Raw genomic sequence first — 18,441 nt, 5'->3', positions numbered from 1 at the left:
CTCACGCAGACATGCTTGATCCAAGATGATTGGCCGTAATTACAGGCTGTAAGCTGATAGTGGGGGAATAGGCGGCCCATTGAGACGTCAGTCCTCCCAGTGTTTATGAATGCATTCAGGCGCTGTCACGGGTACAGCCTCGACAGCACCGGGGGTTGATGGAGTGAGGGGAGGTGACTGTGATTTCAATGGGAGCACCTGGAGAAGTGGACCGGGTTAAACAGTGAGAGGGTTGTGTGTGTAGGTGAGTGTGTTGGAGGGGGACAGTGTTACAGCTGGTGTCCGTTAGGAAACGTATTTCTGAATGTCAAAGAATTTGAAATGGTGTTTATGCCTTCAAATGAATAGGTATCGTTTGACATTTCGGGAAATACACTTATTTGCTTTCTTCCTTGGAGTCAGAAGATCAGTAGCACTCTTGGTTTGTACGTATATGAAGCTAGAGTACAGCAGATTAGCTTAGCTTAGCATAGAGACTGGAGGACACATTTTCCGTGTCTCTGTCCAAATGAAACAAATCCATCCACCTCGAAGGCCTTATTGTGATCCCTATGATTATTTATATTCCTTTTATGTGTCAAACTCAAACACATTTTTGAGGGCCTATGCATGCTCAAAAACTCACTGCAGCTGGCACACGTTTCACAAGTGGTAAAAAAGTGTTTCTATTATGGGTCTTGGGCTTTGTTGGGGCTAATTGACTCAATAACACCCCCTAACCATTTTCAAACTAAAAGCTCCCACCTTAAAATTTCACTTAGAAATTTCCTAGGAATATTGAACATAAACTTAAACTTCAGGAAAAGCCTCATGAAGCTATACCCTGAACCCAACAGGAAGTCAGACATTTTGAATTTACTGTGCAATTTTGTTCATATTTGATCTTTTACTTTACTTAAACAAACTCATCCTACAGATTAAACCTGATAAAGTAAGCCTTCTATGACACTAGAATTTGATTTACATAAAATTTATGCTGTGTCTTGCTTATGCACAGTTACATAAAGCGTGTTTAGTGGAAGTGTTCACATCCAGCGCCACACACTCCACGCCAATGGTCACTGCTTTGGCTGCGTAGACGAGCATTCCCCCACGATGTGCGGCGGTACTGGCTAACATTATATCTTGTTTTATAATACATAAAGCCCTGTAAAATCTTTGCTACACTTCGGTTTATGTATTGGAGGTATAGCATGTTAATTGGTGAGCTTTAAAATTGCTTGTAGTTGTATTTTTTAGCTTTGGACAGAGCCATGCTAGCTGCTTTCCCCTTCTCCTAGTCTTCATACTAAGCTAAGCTAACTGTCTCCTCTCTGTGTCTTCATATTTACCGGCAGGAAGAATGCAAATAAACAAGCTTATTTCCCAAAATGTCAAAGTATTCCTTTAACCGCTTGTCTAATGATCCCTGTATTGTGAAAGTTTTACTTGAAAGTGCTTCTTAAACTCCGAGTTGGGCCGCCGTCTGTGTGCGTGTCCCTACATGACCAGAAATGTAATTTATTTTAATGAGTTTTTGGTCCCAGCTGAGCAGAAAGTTTGAAACCTGCTGCAGGGGGGCCATCAGCTATTTGTCATCAGCTCACTGAATGATTCTCCAGCTTGTTGCATTGTCCCTTTAGACCCAAACTAAACAAATTTAAGCAAATTACTTCAGAAACTTTGTCAGTTTGGAAGATAAAAGAGAGAAACTAGGGAGTAAGAGGAGAGGGATAAAGAGGAGAACATAAGAGAGGGCTGCTGTATGTTGGGAGGCACCTAATTGTCTACTGCAGCATGTAATGACAAGCTTACTTCACATCAATCTTTCATTATTAAGAGCTATTTCTGTCGTGATGCAGTGGGCAAACAGATTCATCTTCAGGGTTGGCGCTGAATTAGGAGGGAGACACTGGTCTATGCGCTAACTAAACAGGAAAAGAACAAGGAGGGGACATAAATGCATTAATGTAAAGTGTTGTAGCCAAAGCGAAGTGAGAATTAGCTGAGGAAGTAGATCAGTGAGATTACATCCCGCAGTGGAAACTTTATAAAGTTCATGCTGGAAGTTAAACATGTTGCTTGAGTCAGTTACATCTAATAAAATGTTTCATACTATGTCTCAGAAATAATGCATATCATACTGTTTAATGACAGGTTGCTACAGATTAAGAGTATTTTTGATATAATTAACGTAATTTTTATTCATATTGCCTAAAGAAAAGTCAATGTTATTGCCATCTTCCAATAAGTTGTGGCATTTCAGCTGTTTCTGATGGCATTTTACCCTTGAGAACACTGCCCCCTATCTTTGGAAACCATATAGCAACGTCTCCACTCCTCTGCACAAGCCTCATAGAGCTCTGCTGCTCCAGAGCAAATATGATATATGACAGAGGAGAGAGATGAAGCTTAAGTGGAACTTTTAAATTAAAAACCATTGCTTCATTTTTGTACGTATTGCAAAACTGCCCCAGCCCATTCGTCGGCTATTAGCGTTAAATCAGTGAAACACTGAATTTGCTGCGAATGGGTGAGAACGAGAGAGCTGGGCACCACGCCAAGGCAGGTCGGACGCAGAGATGGGGAAGAGAGAGGATAAAGAGGGGGTAAATACAGAGAGAGGAGGAGGGAGGGAGGGAGAGAGGGAGACGTCTGCGGATTTGACTCATCTCCATCCTCCTAATAACCCCACTGGTTAAAATATGCTTTGAGTGGAGATGATTACCTCTTTATCACTGTTCTCTATATTTATCCTCCCCCCCTCTACTCTCTCTTCCTCTCTGCTGCTTGTATCTCCTCTCTCTCCCTCTCCCTCTCTCACTCTCATCCTCTCTGTACTCAGGAAAAATAAGCCTCAGTCTCAGTGACGCTGTTCACTTCTCAAAAGTCCCGAAGAGATTAGTACTTTGAACTTGTGCGGCTTCATTTAAACTTTCTTAACTTTTAGAGGTAAAGCACATCAGATGACACCCAAGTTTGCTTCAACTTGTGTGTAAGCTACAAGAGAGAAAGCCAATTTAATCAAAATATAAATGGAACTTATTGTTATTATTATGAAGTATTTATTCAAATTAGTAAAAATCCAGCCCTGAAGCATAATAACCCGGTTCAGCATGATGGCACAGGGTTCACTCCATTTGTCTAGACTGTGATGATTCATTTTTAATAGGCTAGAATATTGCATATCCACAAAACCTCAGTAGGAGAGGTGCTGCATGACAATAACATAAAAGACAGCAATAAGAAAGTGCATGCACACAGTAACCAGAGCTCTGGAAATGCTGTTGTTAGCAGTGTTTCAACCCAATATAGGTAAAGGTTATTTTTCATGTAATATGATTTATTTAATATTTCCAGTGACCTGCTTGAATCTTGTCGTCAACATTACTTAAGCTTTATAAGTCACGGATACACCTTTTCTTACCTCCACGGCCGCCACTGTGGGCTAAACAACAACAACATTTACCCCCATGACACCTCCCTATGCTCAAGCATGCATCCCCTTTTCTACAGAAGAGCCCATGTTGTTCTTTTGCAGCACACGCCTCACTACTGTAAAAGGTTCCTCCAGGGCCGAGCAGCGCTACGGTGGCCCTGAGATCCCCATTGTATGTGCAGATCGTCGAGCGGAGACTGTTTTCCCAGCTGTCTCCGGCACGCCAGGCATGAGGGGGAAACGACGGAGAAGTGACGGATCCGTATCCCTGAGGATTAGCTGGCAGAAGACATCCTGGTGTTGAGCGGGAGCGGATTTAAAAGCACTTTGCCGATAATAATGCAACTCTGAAGTTGGTAGACCGGAGGAGATGGGGGGGGTGGAGAAGAAAAAAGTGCTCTGCTGGAGGAAAGAAAACACAACCTCATCCCTGCACTCTTTGAACTATAGGAACCACCTGCTCTCTCCTAAAACAACTTGTCTGGCTTTTTATTATTTCTCTCTGCTCACTGCTGTAACACATGCTCTCATGGAGGATTGATTCATGTGTGGTTCAGAAGAATTCCTTGTGGATGTTTTGTCCATGCGGTCACATTCCCCACGGCGAAGCTCTACATTAAAGGGTTTCGCTTTTGTTGATGTTATGACATGTGAAATGTGTATCATATGTGAGATATTCTTGGGCATTTAAATTTGATTTGATCTGCACTTTGGGAAGCAAGCAAAGGGAGATCTTTGAGTAATTGCTATTACTAAGTGTACTTAAGTGTAAAGGGAGAATTGTAGGAATCAATTGAGCGGTATTTTTGTACGAAGAAATAACTGAAAGAAGAACCAGGGCTCAAATATAGTTAAAACCGTATAAACCATCATTTTTAATGCCAAACCCACATTCATTTTCATACTTTTTCTTTCCACAACTTTCTCTATATTTCGTCCCCAAAGTTGAGCAATGGCTCGGAAAGTCTGTTTTTCAAAGCTCTCTGTTGTGGGTGTCTAGACATCTCAATCAGCGATGATACGCAGGCTGTCAGAAAGAGATATGTTCATCCATTGCATTCATCACAGCGGGCATCAAAAGCACCCCCGACAGTCGCCTCCGTCACACCACAGGTGGAGGATACGCCGCGAAATGGCACCATTGTCATCTCTCCGAACCATCTGCCTCACTTTCTCCAGCCCCCTCCTTCCACTGCCACTTGTTGTCAGCGCAGAGCAGCCACAATGGACTGTCACCTTGTAATGAACCCTGAGGGTGCAAGGCACTGATTTAAAGTCCCATTACCGTCACAATGCAGAGGGGACTGCAGGAATGATGGCTGAGGTGCGGCGGTTTTTGCTGGCTCCGAGCACAGATGGTGCTTTTTTCACACAGTAAATGTTACCGGAGTAAAAACTGTGCCGAGACTGTTGGACAATACGGGTTAAAGCGTGCACCAGAACAGATTTGCTGTTCATGCTTTTCCCCATTCTGGTCAGTAAACATCTCCCAAGAATCTGTTGTGATGAGTTATTTCTGAAAACAGAAATAAAGCTGCAATATTCTGCACCACTGAGGTGGAAAATGAAAACAGGCGTTTGGAATGAATGCATTATAGAGCATCTCTAAAAAAAAAAATAATAATAAATGCAGGTATGTCATCAACATGCACAATCCCTTTGTAGGGATGGAATAAAAAAGGAACACAACTTCTGTTCGGGCCGATTGTGTTGACTCTTGTCGCCCAAGCTGCCCCGTGTCTCCGCTCTCTCCATGTGAGCTGTGTTTGAAAAGGCAGCGAGCAGCGTGAGGCCGCAGCGACTGTGTCCGCTCGTGTCACATGGCCCCTTTTCATCTCTCCATGCGGCCATTATGGAAGGGCAGGGGGTGAGGGGAACCACAGTGGCAAGGCATGCTGGGATACATGGACTGTGAGTCACTCTCCCGCCGGCGCAAAAAGGGTTGGCGGTACTTGTTGCTAGGGCACGCTGGCAGCTGCTTCGGCGCTGCGCGGTAACCGACCTATGGGGCATTAGTTCTGGTCAGACCCCTGTGGGATGTTATTCAGCACCTGCATTTTAATTCTTCATCTGTATTCAAATGGGGGACTATTGTAGGCGAGAATGTGTGGTTCCTGTTTATCTTATCTTAAGATTTTAAACTCTTCTTAAAAAAATGAAATCCTCATTTGCGAGAAAAATGTCCTTGGTGTTTTTATTGTAGTATATAGTGATAGCACCCCCTTATTTTTGGTACTAACTGATGTTTGTTCATTTGGCTCATTGTTCATAATACTACTTCACTTCTGTTACTGACAGAAAAAGTTTGAGAACCACCGGCCCCATCTGTGATTTCATCTCTACCTACATTACTCCGTGCGTTACATTTTGACTTATCGTGCTCCAGGTAACATACAGAGTGTGGACGACGCAGAACGTCCAAGTGCTTTACATTTTTGCAGTCTTGTCGTTCGCCATCACAGTTAACAGAAGCTACAAACCTTTTTTTATAACACAGGGCCATCACAACATGAGTGTTCAGGAGCCAATGACTCAGCAAGTGTGGAAATAGCACGCACTACAAGTAATCTCTGCTGCTACGTATACAATAATTATTACCAGCTGCGACTCTGGTATTGTTTTCACCTTGTGAGTGTGTGTGTGTGTGTGTGTGTGTGTGTGTGTGTGTGTGTGTGTGTGTGTGTGTGTGTGTGTGTCATTATGGAGACACCTACTGTAGCCGGAACTACCACAAAGCTGTTTTTGAGTGCTTTGCCAGGTTTTACTGTCTGTCTGTCTGTGAACAGATTCTGTCAACGCGATCACAACCGTGCAAGATGTACTCAAGAAACTTTACGGGTGTGTACAGTCGAGATCAACATGAAGGGCAAGGTCGGAGATTGATATGGTCCGAGTAAGGGTGCCTGAAGTAGCGGGGTAGAAAGTGACAGATTTGGTGTCACGGCTGGTGGGATCCCATTGCAAGAGGTTCTCTAGTAACAATCTGTTTACATCTGGTTACACCCACTTGGATGGGAAAGTATGTGGTCAAGGTAAATGAGTTACTACTGTAATCAGTGCTAACATTAGCAAGCTAGGCTAACTACCTTTAACTTTCTAAGTGGAATCCAAGCTTGATGGGTCCACCAAAATATTGAGTGATATGAAATATTGGCGAATGGTTAGGTTAATAGCTTACCGCCTTGTATTCCAGTTTGTAGTCCGAGCTTCAGCCGGTAGCTCGCCATGTAAACATTGTGTTTCCTAGCAAGGCCAGCTCCCAGTTGTCCATGGAGCTAATGGGAAACACACCACCCAATATCTCCAGTTTAAAAAAAATGTCCTCTTTTGGAAAACTCAACAGCAAACACAATAACTGCAGTACCATTAAAGTTTACAATTTCTCACACAGAAAGTGAGGAGAATTCAAATATCACTTTGACTAAAACTCTGGGATTTCAGCCCATCTCTGTGATGGACATGCTACGTGCGGATTTTTCAAACAAAAACAGCCAAGGATTACAGACGCTGAGCTTGTCACATCACTCACCCTCCAGGATGAAGAAACATTTGGCTCAAACGCAATCTCGTGTCTCAGCTTTCCCCAACACTCGTTGAAATGACTTGTGGGTATGCTGTGGGAACGATGGGGAAAGCGTTGCGTTACATGTGGAGAGCGTCTATTTGAAGCGGAGCGTCAACAGATTCGTTCATGAGTTTGATGGTTTACCCTAAGAAGGTTGATTAGTAAATCTAATCGTCACGGCTGCTATCGTCACGGCCGCCACCTTTCTGGTTTTACAAGGTTTTTTCTTTCGCCTCATTTGGGGAAATTAGCCACATCTTCTGCTCATGAATCCTGCTGACCTGCCAACATTTCACTACTTGCTCCAAAAATGTTATTTTTTTTGTTCGAAACTATGTCTTAATCCTCCATGCGTAGACATGGCAATTCACAACACAGTGCTATGAAGTCAATCAGACACATCTCAGGCACTTTGCCCTGCCGGAGAGGAATACAGATGGAAATAAAATCCATCTGTAAAAGTTGTTTTTCCCAAAAATAAAGTGTATCTGGCCCATCAAGCTTGAGATTAGAGCCAGAATATCAAACCAAATGATCACTTTGAGGTTGCTTTTGGCCACTGGCTTGACCTTTTTATGGAGACAAAGTGATAAGCTCCGGATGTGCTGAGTTCACACTGCGAACGAGGCTATGAAAAAAGAATGGCGCATCCTGCACAACACTAGCCAGCTCATCAGGCATGCGGTCCCAGCTGGCATGAGGCAATATGAAACACATAAACCCTTCTGATATTAATGACTCTGTCGAGCTGAAAGCCTCTGATGCTATTCGGAGATAGGCGCTAAATGTCCCTGAGTACTGAGCACACAACATTATATGCATTCATATAAATATCCTCCCGTCTCTGCACTAGGGCTGCCCGTCCTTGAGTTCCCATGAAAATAATAAAGAGGTGGGCCTCTTGTAACTCAATACCCAGATATTGCTTGCAGTGGTGGCGCCGAGAGATGAAATGAAATCAGAACAAGGTGATGACAATGATGCCACTTGTGGTCGAGTTGGAGACTTAAGGATCCATTCCCCTCATATTTCAACCCCCACCGTCCTCCAATCTTCGCCGTCCCTCTTTAGCCTCCCCTTGGCACTCCTTGACATTACTGGTAATAATAATAATCAAAATCCAAGTGCTTCAAAGAAGGCAATCATGGCATTCATTACAGTAAATGGTAAAACAACAAGACATTAAAAAGGAACAGATGATGAGATGAGATGAAGCAAGATTAAAAAACAAAATCCGGTAAAAAGACTTAATCAAACATGAACATTTCCTGTAAGTACAGGTGGTCAATGTTGATTTAAATCAACATCATTTCAATTTTGTACAGAGTTGGTTATCTTTTACTATCCTTTACAAAGTTAATAGCCGAGAAACCACATACCAAATTTTCACTACACGATTTATCACGACCGAATATTTCACAATAACAATACTATCATGATATCTGTACGAATATCAGTCTAATTGATCTCTAACTTTTATTATGTTTTTTTGCAGTGAATTACATTCAAAATCAGAGTGTAGGAAATTGGAGACAGAGTCTGTAACCATAACTGGACATAAAAAAAATATTCGAGAGGTGTTGGACTATTGTGTTAATTATTTCCATGATATCATCATTTCATTTTTGTCTATATCGCTTTATTGATTTTGTCTTATGATTGATTTGTTTACATAACCTAATATCAGAATCTCATAAAAGCATGTTTCAAGATTTGATTAAAAAAATAGTCTAAACTCTGGATTTTTGCTTGGGTGTCTCAACCTAAGCACAGGCTCTTATGGGGGTCATTTTGTATTTGCCTAGTTTTTCTTTTCCACATACCCCATCCTAGTTTTCTTCTCCCAATGGATGCGATATCAGAGGAACCAAACTGCTTCTGCGGGTTGACAAAAGCACCAGGGCCAGAGGGGAAAACTCTACCCGAATACAGAGGCTTAGATGTGGACGGGCATCCCCGACAGCCAGTCCACTAATCAGTTTTTGAGACGGGCCAAGAGGCTGTCATCTCTGGGGGGGTCCCAAAACGTCCTTTAACGCCCAGATCTGTCACACACCTGCCACTGTCTTTTACAGGGGCCGAGAGGCGGCTTCGTACACTGGATCTGTGCCGATGAGACCAGTTATCAGACCCTCCAGCAGCACTTCAATAACAACGTCAGTGTCGGGTTCCCCTTCAGCAGCACACTACACATGGATGGGGGGCAATCAAAGGCCACTCTTCAACATTATGGGAGATTGGCCTGAATTTAACCCTCGCCTGTTCTCCTCTCAAGAGCCTGCAAACTCGCAGCGAGCCAGTGTCCGATTTCTCTGCTGGTTTACCCTCTGAACCGTGAGGACGGATGGAAGGGTAGCTTAGCCTCTTATCGAGACCTCCAGGGACGGGTAGCACTGGAGCTGGATGGGCCCAAGAGATCCTTGATTTCATTACATGCCTGTTGGGAGTCGGCCTTTGTTGTCTCGTCGTCCCTGTTGATTCCTGTGTGGGAATTCCCCTCAAACAGCAAAGGAACCGTGTACCTTATTATTACTTGTTTGAGACAGATTTATCTGTTGAATGTTGAGCAGGCTTGCGTGTGAAAGCTGGTCTGACAAACGTATGTTTTTTTCATTTTCATCAGATTAGATGGAAAAACTGGTTCTTAAGTTTGAAAATGACAGTGCCGTGCAGGTTTTTTGGTTAGAATAGGGAAATGTATAAAGTGGCTGAGGTTTGGTTATTGCCCAGCAGTGAGGTATGTTTTAACAAGTGGTTTTACTTTCATATTAAAAAGTACCGTTATAAATTGGATCTCTTGTGGACAGTGAATATTCCGAAGTGTGTAATTCTTTAAATCTGTCAAAAGAAAGAAGAATTAAAACTCTTAAAAACTTAAAAATAGATCAACAGCAACATTTCTTTCTCCCTCATATACTGAATAATCCATGGAAACATGCTGTCTGCTGTTCTTATAAATAATATTTATTTGGACTAAAGTAGTGAATTTGGGAAGAGATACTGCAGTATGATTTTTCTTTTTATACATTTTTATTGCTGTGAGCACTGTTGACCTAATTCCATTCACCTCCATTGTACCAGGGTTATGGCACAAATCTCACAGGAAAATACCTCAAAACATGACCAAATAAAGTCAAAACTATATTGTCTAGAAGCACAAAGTGGTTAGTAAATGGTATGAAACGCCTTTTATTGAAGCCGTTTCATACCAAGCATGGAGTTTTGTCCCAAAAATGTGCTTTGAATTTATAAAAACTGATTTTGTTGGTGAAAATAATCAAACAGACCTCACTGGAGGTGGAAATACAAGTCTGGGATAAGATGGAGAATGTAGCTGATGTGCATATTAGTTATGGATTTTCTGTCTGGATAGTTTATTTTGTTGTGTGGCGTGGACATTGGCACCATATATATGTATAAAATGTATATTATATAAAATAAGGGTTGTTTTTTATCATTTAAATGGACATACGACAAAATAGTGTCCATGTCCCGCATAGCATTTTCAAATTGCACTGGCAAGAAAGCACTTTTATTTGGCTAACCCAACCTTTTTACTGTATCTACTCTGAAGGTGACTTTGCTGTTCAGAGTGCTTTGGCCCTGATTAGTGACTATGCAGTGCAGGATTTGCTCAAATGAGCTCAAATTGGGGAGAATGTCAAGGAAATCATTATCGCCTCCCGTTGCCCAGAGTGCGGTGCCACGGTCGATCATCGACGCTCCGCTCTGCCAACACGTCTCGTTGCCCACCAAGCACAACATTCCCCCATTAGCCCCACATCGCTGGGAGATGTGTAGCTTTTCTTTCCGAATATCACTCATGTACCTGTTTTCTCAGCAAAATGGGAGATGAGAGGATGGATTACCGTGGAATTATTTTGGGATGTTGTACTCACTCTAAAATCTTTGTGCCTGACATTTAAGTGCACAAGCCAATGCTAAATTATGGGTGACAGTCAAAGAAAATGGTAAACCCAGACTGGGTTGCTGTATTTGAATTGGACTGTGTTGCTGTTCGTGAAACCAAGACTTTTTAAGCAATGCTGACAAATCCCACCTCTAGCCAGCCACAGATGGCAGACCAATCCGCCCAGGCAATGAATGAAAAAGTAGGTGTTGAGCCCTAATATCCCATGTCTAGGACTATTGCCATTCTGGAGGGACAGTGACAGCCAAGACAAACAACAGAACTACACTCAGCATTAGCCACACTGAAATTGCCACTACTGAAAATGTCGCCCTTCTCTCCTGTGCAGTTACAAATTACTCCAAAGTTTGGGTTTTAAAAATTCTCAAAACTTCTCGATTACTGCAACAACTTCATTTATACTCACTTTGACCCAATGAGCAGCTTTAGATACTTAAACTAACACCCCTCGCCTTCAGTCACATTATATAGATTAGCACGAGCAGGTAATTGTAAAGAAATTGATGTCCTCCTTGGGTTGTGTTCAATGACTCCTGTACAATCAGATAATTCATCTGTTCTCTCTGAGCCCTTAATCCAATTGGCTCTGGTCTGCTGACCAAGCCTCAGTCGGACTCTTTCTCTGTGCTAAAAGCAGAATGCCCTTCGCAATTACAAACATATTTATTTTCTGCAATTCCTCCCATTTGGCTCCACGCTCCAGCTTGGCAGAATGTCTTTCCAGCACATGGCGAAAGTAGAGGATGTGTGTGTATGTGTGCAGGTGGATGTTTCACTCAAACACAATGTCATTTAGGCTCACAATGGTGTGTTACTAGGGGCAAAAAATTTAGCTCGCTGTACTTTTAATTTGCAGAGAAATTCAAACATACACAGTCCTGTGAACCCTGCAGCCTTCTTTTCAAAGTGTGCTTCCACAGTCATACAGTAAGTGCTCAGGAAGCCGAGATATAATTCATAACTCATTTACAACCTGTCTCATAAGATCGGGATGACTCAGAATTTATGACCAGCCATTATTCTTATTAGGCTTGTAAAAGAAGGCATTAGCCCACGCCAGGCATTAGTAAAATTCACTTTACCTAACAAGGGGCAGGCTGAGGTGAGAGAACTGTTACACTCAATCAGAGCTCTACAAGGTGATGGCAGGATGCCCAACGTCATAACTAGTATGAAGTGCTCTAAAGTGATTAATGGGACTCATTTTATAAGCTTTAGAGGGGAAATGACAGGTAAGAAGCACAGCAGAGGCCGAAACTTCTCAGGGAGAAGCAAATTTGATCTATCACGAACAGCTGATTGCGTGCGAGAGAAGACGAGCAGCATCTCATCATCGCACGTCAAATTAAACTCAAGCCTCTTCCATCCATGAGATAATGATGCAAGACTAAATAAAATAAACAAAGTGAAGGAGCTCCGATCCCCTGCTCCAATGCCCCACGCGGATCCCGATTCTGCACGGCGGCTTTAGGAAATCCGGCTGTCCCAGGGTGTGTCAAATCCCACACGGAGCACCCTGGAGGAGTGAAGAGCAAAGGCCCCGTTGCTTTGATTTTCGCTTCATATGACACGGTTCTCGCATGACCTGATAACTTTGCAGCCTCTGTCAGACAGCTGGGCCGAGCCCGGGCCATCTAGAGGAGGGAACAGGTGGGAAGAGATATGGAACCAGTAGCTGTCTGTAGGGAGGTCTGGAGAGGAACTGCTGGCCGCACAGAGCAAATGTGATAGTTTAAGAGACAATTATTTGATTTATACTTGGGATTAAGAAAGAATCTGTCTGGATGGGATAGGGCTGCAACTAACGATTATTTTCATAATCGATTAATCTGATGATTATTTTCTATCTTGAACATCGTTTGATCCATAAAATGTCAGAAAAATTGTGAAAAATGTCAATCCCAGTTTCTGGAATTTCAAGGTGATGTCTTTAAATGTCTTGTTTTGATAATCAAACATCCAAAGATAGTCTGTTTAATATGATGTAAAACAGAGAAAGCAGGAAATCTCCATATTTGAGAGGCTGTAAACAGAATTTTTTGCATGAAAAATTACTTTAATAATTATATATAAGTAATCGCCAATTATTTCTATTCTAATCGAATATCAATTGGTTGACTAATTGTAGCAGCTCAAGGATGGAAACAATTTAAAATTATGGGATTTGTCAACTTTAGTCTTACTCATATATTTCTGTCCATTATGATTGTTGGTTATCATAACATTTTACTCCCCCATCTGTTGTAGAGATTTAAGAAACCAGACCATTTGTTATGTGAATAGAGTGGCTCATAATGATGAACCCACAGAGAATTATCACCAAACTCTAGGTGCGGAAATTTCTCGTTTCTAAGATGCATGACATTAACGATTCTGCATCGATGCAGTGAAAGAACATGATTGTGTATTTGTTCTTTATTTCAGCTCAGTGTGTGTCTTTACTGCGTTTTGCCGTCCTTTACTGTCGCCCTAGTTTCTCTCCTCTCCAGGGTGGAGCTTTGAAAAGCTAAAGTCTGCTCTGTTTCAACAATGTTGGGCTGAAAAGAGCGTGCATGGTGTTGTTAAATCTGTCGAGAGATGCAGTGACGAAAGGCCATAGGCATGTCTTAGAGCAGAAGTATTTATGTTTAGTTTTTGTAATGTTTATGTACTGATTTGGGTCGCAAAGATACCAGAATTGAAAAGAGGCAGCTTTCTTATATCATAGGCTGTTGTAGTTGTGGATTTTTGAAAGCCCAATTTAGCCATATGTGGTTATCTAGAAAATGGAGGGTGCGATACATGTGATGCATCGAGAATTGTTGTACATTCGAATCGTTGACTGGTGGATCGTAATGAAATGAAATTGTGAGGCCAGTGAAGATTCACTCCTTTACAATAACATCAGTTTAACAATACCAGCATTTTCATTTGAAGCTAAATGTTACGCTCGGTAAGCATTCAGACCAGAACCCTTAAGGGCAATGTTAACAACTGGATATAACATTTCAACAAAAGCAATTAATTAGTGTGTTTGGTGTCATACAGCTGTCTAACCTCCAGGCCAAGGTATTAAACTCAGGATGACTGCAGCTATCGAGTGCATCAGTGAGTGAATGTTGTCCGCTCATAGGCACTGTTCTGTTGGGAAATATTCTTTATTAGGTTCCCAACGGTGCAAACACCATTAAGGAATATGGATTCCATCCCACTCATGCCATCATCAAATCCACCAAGAATCAAATTAACATCTGTTGTTGTTTTACTTCAATTTGCCATATACATAAAAGTGTCGTAAAATTCCGAAGGGTCCGCTTTAGGCTCAAAGGATGTAAATATTTTGCTCGAGAAAATGTCAAATTAAGGCAGAGCCGACGCTGAGATGTGATGTGTTTCCCCACTGACAGTTTCTAATGGTTTCGCAGGGAGACATTAGTCCATCATCTCCAGCAGGCACCAACTCTGGATCTCCTCATTGATCCCACACAAAACAAATGGCAATCTCCGACAGCGGGACACAATGCTTCATCCTGCCCGATCCATTAACCCCTATCAGAAAGCTCCCACACTGAAGATGGAAAGCGTTGATGTCCCACTGATAGACTGAAAGAGAGTGAGGAGGGGGAGGGTGTGGGTTGGTGGGGGAAAAAGGTGCTGTGTAAGGAGAGAGGGAAGCTAGGATTGTATCTGTGAAAAAGCATGCAGAGAGAAGAGGAGAGAGGCGAGGGTAAAGAATGAAGCGGGAAAAGAAAGTTCTGCTGCAACGCTCTAATTCTAATCCTCAGACTACATCACCCCGAACAATAACCAACCATTTGAACCAAAGCTCTATTGTCATATCCCCCTTTTAACACTGGGAATTTTGCAGCAAAAACTAATAAAAAAAGCACCAATTTATGTCCACTTGTTAGTCAGGTCTCGTCACCTAAGTGTAGATGAATATGCTGCTCTGAGAGATACTGTAGTAAGAGGACCTTTGAGTTAAAATGATTCTGTTTAATACAGTTTGCAAAGGTTAAGTATGAACTTCTATGCTCAAAAGATGTACAGTTGGATTTAACCTTTATTGAATGATGCAGCATCATCACAACATCAGGTAGAATCCAACGTAAGAAAGCAAGTTGGAATAGCCCTTATCAATCTGAAAGAAAGTCAAAATGAAAATGGACTTCTAGAATCCCAAGTGCTAAAATCTGATCTTGCATTTAATGATTTGTACATTGCAGAGTGGTAGAGAGACAAACAAAGATGAATTTAATTTCATCCAGCTCAAAATACAGCATCAGATTCACATTTATCAGATTCCACGTATAAAAAAGTTAATATAATTAAGCAGCTTTGAATAATGTAATGGTAAACCTTTGCACACAATAACAAAATGTCTGATTGTTCATCAAAATGTCTGATTGTTCATCATGACCTGCTCGTATTTTGCACACAACAGTTCAGACCACAGCCTCGAAGAAAAACAGCTGTCATGACTAAACTGAGGTTATAATCAGGCTTTAAATTGGGCGGCGTGTTCCTGGCTTACTGGAAGAACGGTAGCACCAGCAGCCACCGCGCACGCCTGCAGGTTGAGGAGAAGTCAGTGGGGTCTTCATTAAAGCCAAACCGCAGAGCGAGGAGGAGGAGGAGGAGGAGGAGGAGGAGGAGGGAGGCCTCGCTCTCCCTCTGCTCTCTGGGCTGCGATGGCTTTGTCAGCCCTTCTTTGTAATTAGAACAGACCTCCTCCTCCCACTGTAATTAACAGCAATAGGATGTGTGCTGTAATTCAGCCTCCTGCTTTGTCATGCTGATATGTTTCTGGGCCGGGGGCCGACGCTGGGTGGGCCACGTCGCATGCTGCTGCAGTGTGAAAAATATGGACGTTTTTCCTAACACAATAACACATTTGTTTACTTGTTTTTGTGAAATTAACAATAGAAATGAGCTTGTAGCCTACATACACAGATGCTGTCTTTTGAGTAAGTGGTTATACAGCAAATGAAAGTGTAATTATTTAGAATAAACATGGTATCCATGAATATTTAAATATTCTAGTACAGGAGAAGAAGACAAAGAAACAACTTTGCTCAGGGACTTAAGTTACTTAAAGTACACTTAATTGTGTTGTTTAATTGAGTACTTATTTAATAATTACAAAGAACAGTTAAAAGATTATTGCAAGTATTTATCATTTATAATGACATTATAAACGATAACTTTGGGAAATGAAGTATGCGAAAAGGTTTCTAAACATTAAGATTGCTGGGAAACACAACATGAGCTTTTCATGAGCTTGCTGTTGTGAAAAGACACAAACCCTGTTGTGTCCCCTGTCTGTACAAAGGTAATTAAAAAACTACTGCAGAGACCCCCTAAAACCCCCTAATGAAAAATGTATTACTCCCTTATTCCCTTGTACCAACCAGTAGACACACACGTAATATTTTTTTGGTATTCCATATGCACACAAAACATTTACACTGTAATATGCTGATACTGAAGTTACTTCACAACCCTGAATTTGATTGACAGCCTCTGCTCTCTGTGTCGGAGTTGGTAATTGTTAAAAAGCCGCGGTCAGGTCTTAGCGGGTCAGAGAGATCCGAGGTCAACCAATGTCACGATCCTGTGGTACCCTTGTTACTCTATCACAAGTCTGATGTCGGTTAAATGGCTTCCAGCTGCACAGAGGTAGACGTAACCCGAGGTCATGTAGTGGTAAAGGGTTTTTAGCAACAGAGGGAGGGGTTTTGATTGGAGTAAAGAAGACTTGAGATACTTAAGTAGCCAATAAATCAGTGTAGACGAGGGAAGCTTATCATACCACTCCAGCCAATCGCTTCCACATGATCAGAAGGAGTGCATCTATTTATTCTCAACTGATGAGTGTGAACAAATGTTCCTCGGCGATTCGGTGCTGACAAGTTGAGATGTAGATGGCCGCCGTCAGATGTCCTCTACATGCGTCTATTTTGATTTTGATGTGGCGAGGCAGAGCTGTGATTGCCTAATCCTGTTGAGACGGGGTCGGTGCGTTTGATGCCGCGGGAACATCTTCGTTAACACGAGTTGGGGCATGTTTTATGTACCGCGGTGGATCTTTTACTCTCCGGCTGTCCTTCAGTGAGCTCAAAATTACAAAACCCACCTCTGAAGAATCCATCCCCGCCTCAATGCCTCGCCCGCTCAATCTTGTCTCTCTCCAAACAAGACTATGATTGGATGATATTTTTAACCCAGTTTGTCCAAAGGTCCTTGGCATATTGAGGGAAGAAAAAAAAAAAGAAAAAAGAGAAAGACATGAGTGGGAAGAAAGATGAGCCATCATCGAAACACATTTGTGTCAGGCGGTGTCCGACGTGTTGCAGTAATCTATGGGAGCACTTACGCCTGTGACATGAAGGGGCATTCATCACGTTCCTCCTCCGTTTGTGGCAGGAGGACGACACCGGCAGAAGAATTTCAATGCGACACTCTGGCAATACATCACGGTGGACGCCCCTCCATGGCGTGGCGAGGTACGTTCAACACAACCGCCCTCCGCCTGATGAGGACCCCTCAGTGTTGGCATCAGGATGCACCAACACTGCCCTCGCTAACGTTCCTACATGTCAACAAAGATCAGGCTCAGACAGAGGTCGGAGTGTAAAAAAACACCTCTAAAAGTCTAAAATGAAGGTGTCCATTATGCTCGAGTGGTTAACCCTTATGCACAGGTCAACGGCTGTAAACATCTGTGTTGAAATGTCTACGTCTAGACAACATGGAATAGTAAAACGGTGGCCGTCAGCCAGGTAAACATTAACTGGAGCTCCAACACACAACCTTTATTTTTGTTCAAGCCAAAGACTGGAAAAGCACTTATCTCTGTAAATGGCACAATATCGTTTTCCACCTTCCTGGGAGTTTTTTTTATTACAGCTAAGGGACTCTGGAGTGCTAATTAAAATAGAGTACCTTCAACTACCTTTTTTCTTTCTTTCTATAAACCAGAATCTCTACTCGCTTTGTCTTCTCTTTGAATAGAGACTGTGTTCTCTCTATTAGTCAACATAATGCTGTCAATAGCTTTTAAATATCTGGTGATACGTTGTGTTAGCATGCTTTGAGAGTGAAGGGTGTCAATGATAGGCTTTTGATTGATACCATGAGTTCTTTGAATGAAGGCATTTATTCTGAATGTCTTCTTTTTTTAAAGGAAAAATAACCAATAGCATGTTATTCTTTGGAGAAAAGAAGTCAAGTCCCAACTGCATATGCTAAATTTTGAGCCACAAAAACAGGGATTTTTTTAGCAGATCAGGTTCATACTGCCAGTTTGTAGAAAGAGTTATTTAATGGGTCCAGCTTTCCTGAAGGCCTGTTTGTGTAGACATTGTAATATCTGACTGAGAGTTAAGTTCCTTATTTTTTATGTGTTTTATTCATAGACTGTATATAAGAAGTAGATGTAGTCAAGGTCGTGTAGAGATGCCCTTGAAAATCAAGTAGTCAAATCATCCATCAGTGGCCTCTCCCTTTCTTTTGTTTTTAGAGGCTAGATCTTTGGAGAAGTTTGTA

The sequence above is a fragment of the Anoplopoma fimbria genome, chromosome 5 (genome assembly GCF_027596085.1).
Source record: "Anoplopoma fimbria isolate UVic2021 breed Golden Eagle Sablefish chromosome 5, Afim_UVic_2022, whole genome shotgun sequence".
Taxonomy (NCBI): Eukaryota; Metazoa; Chordata; class Actinopteri; order Perciformes; family Anoplopomatidae; genus Anoplopoma; species Anoplopoma fimbria.
Note: the sequence above shows the minus strand (reverse complement) of the source record.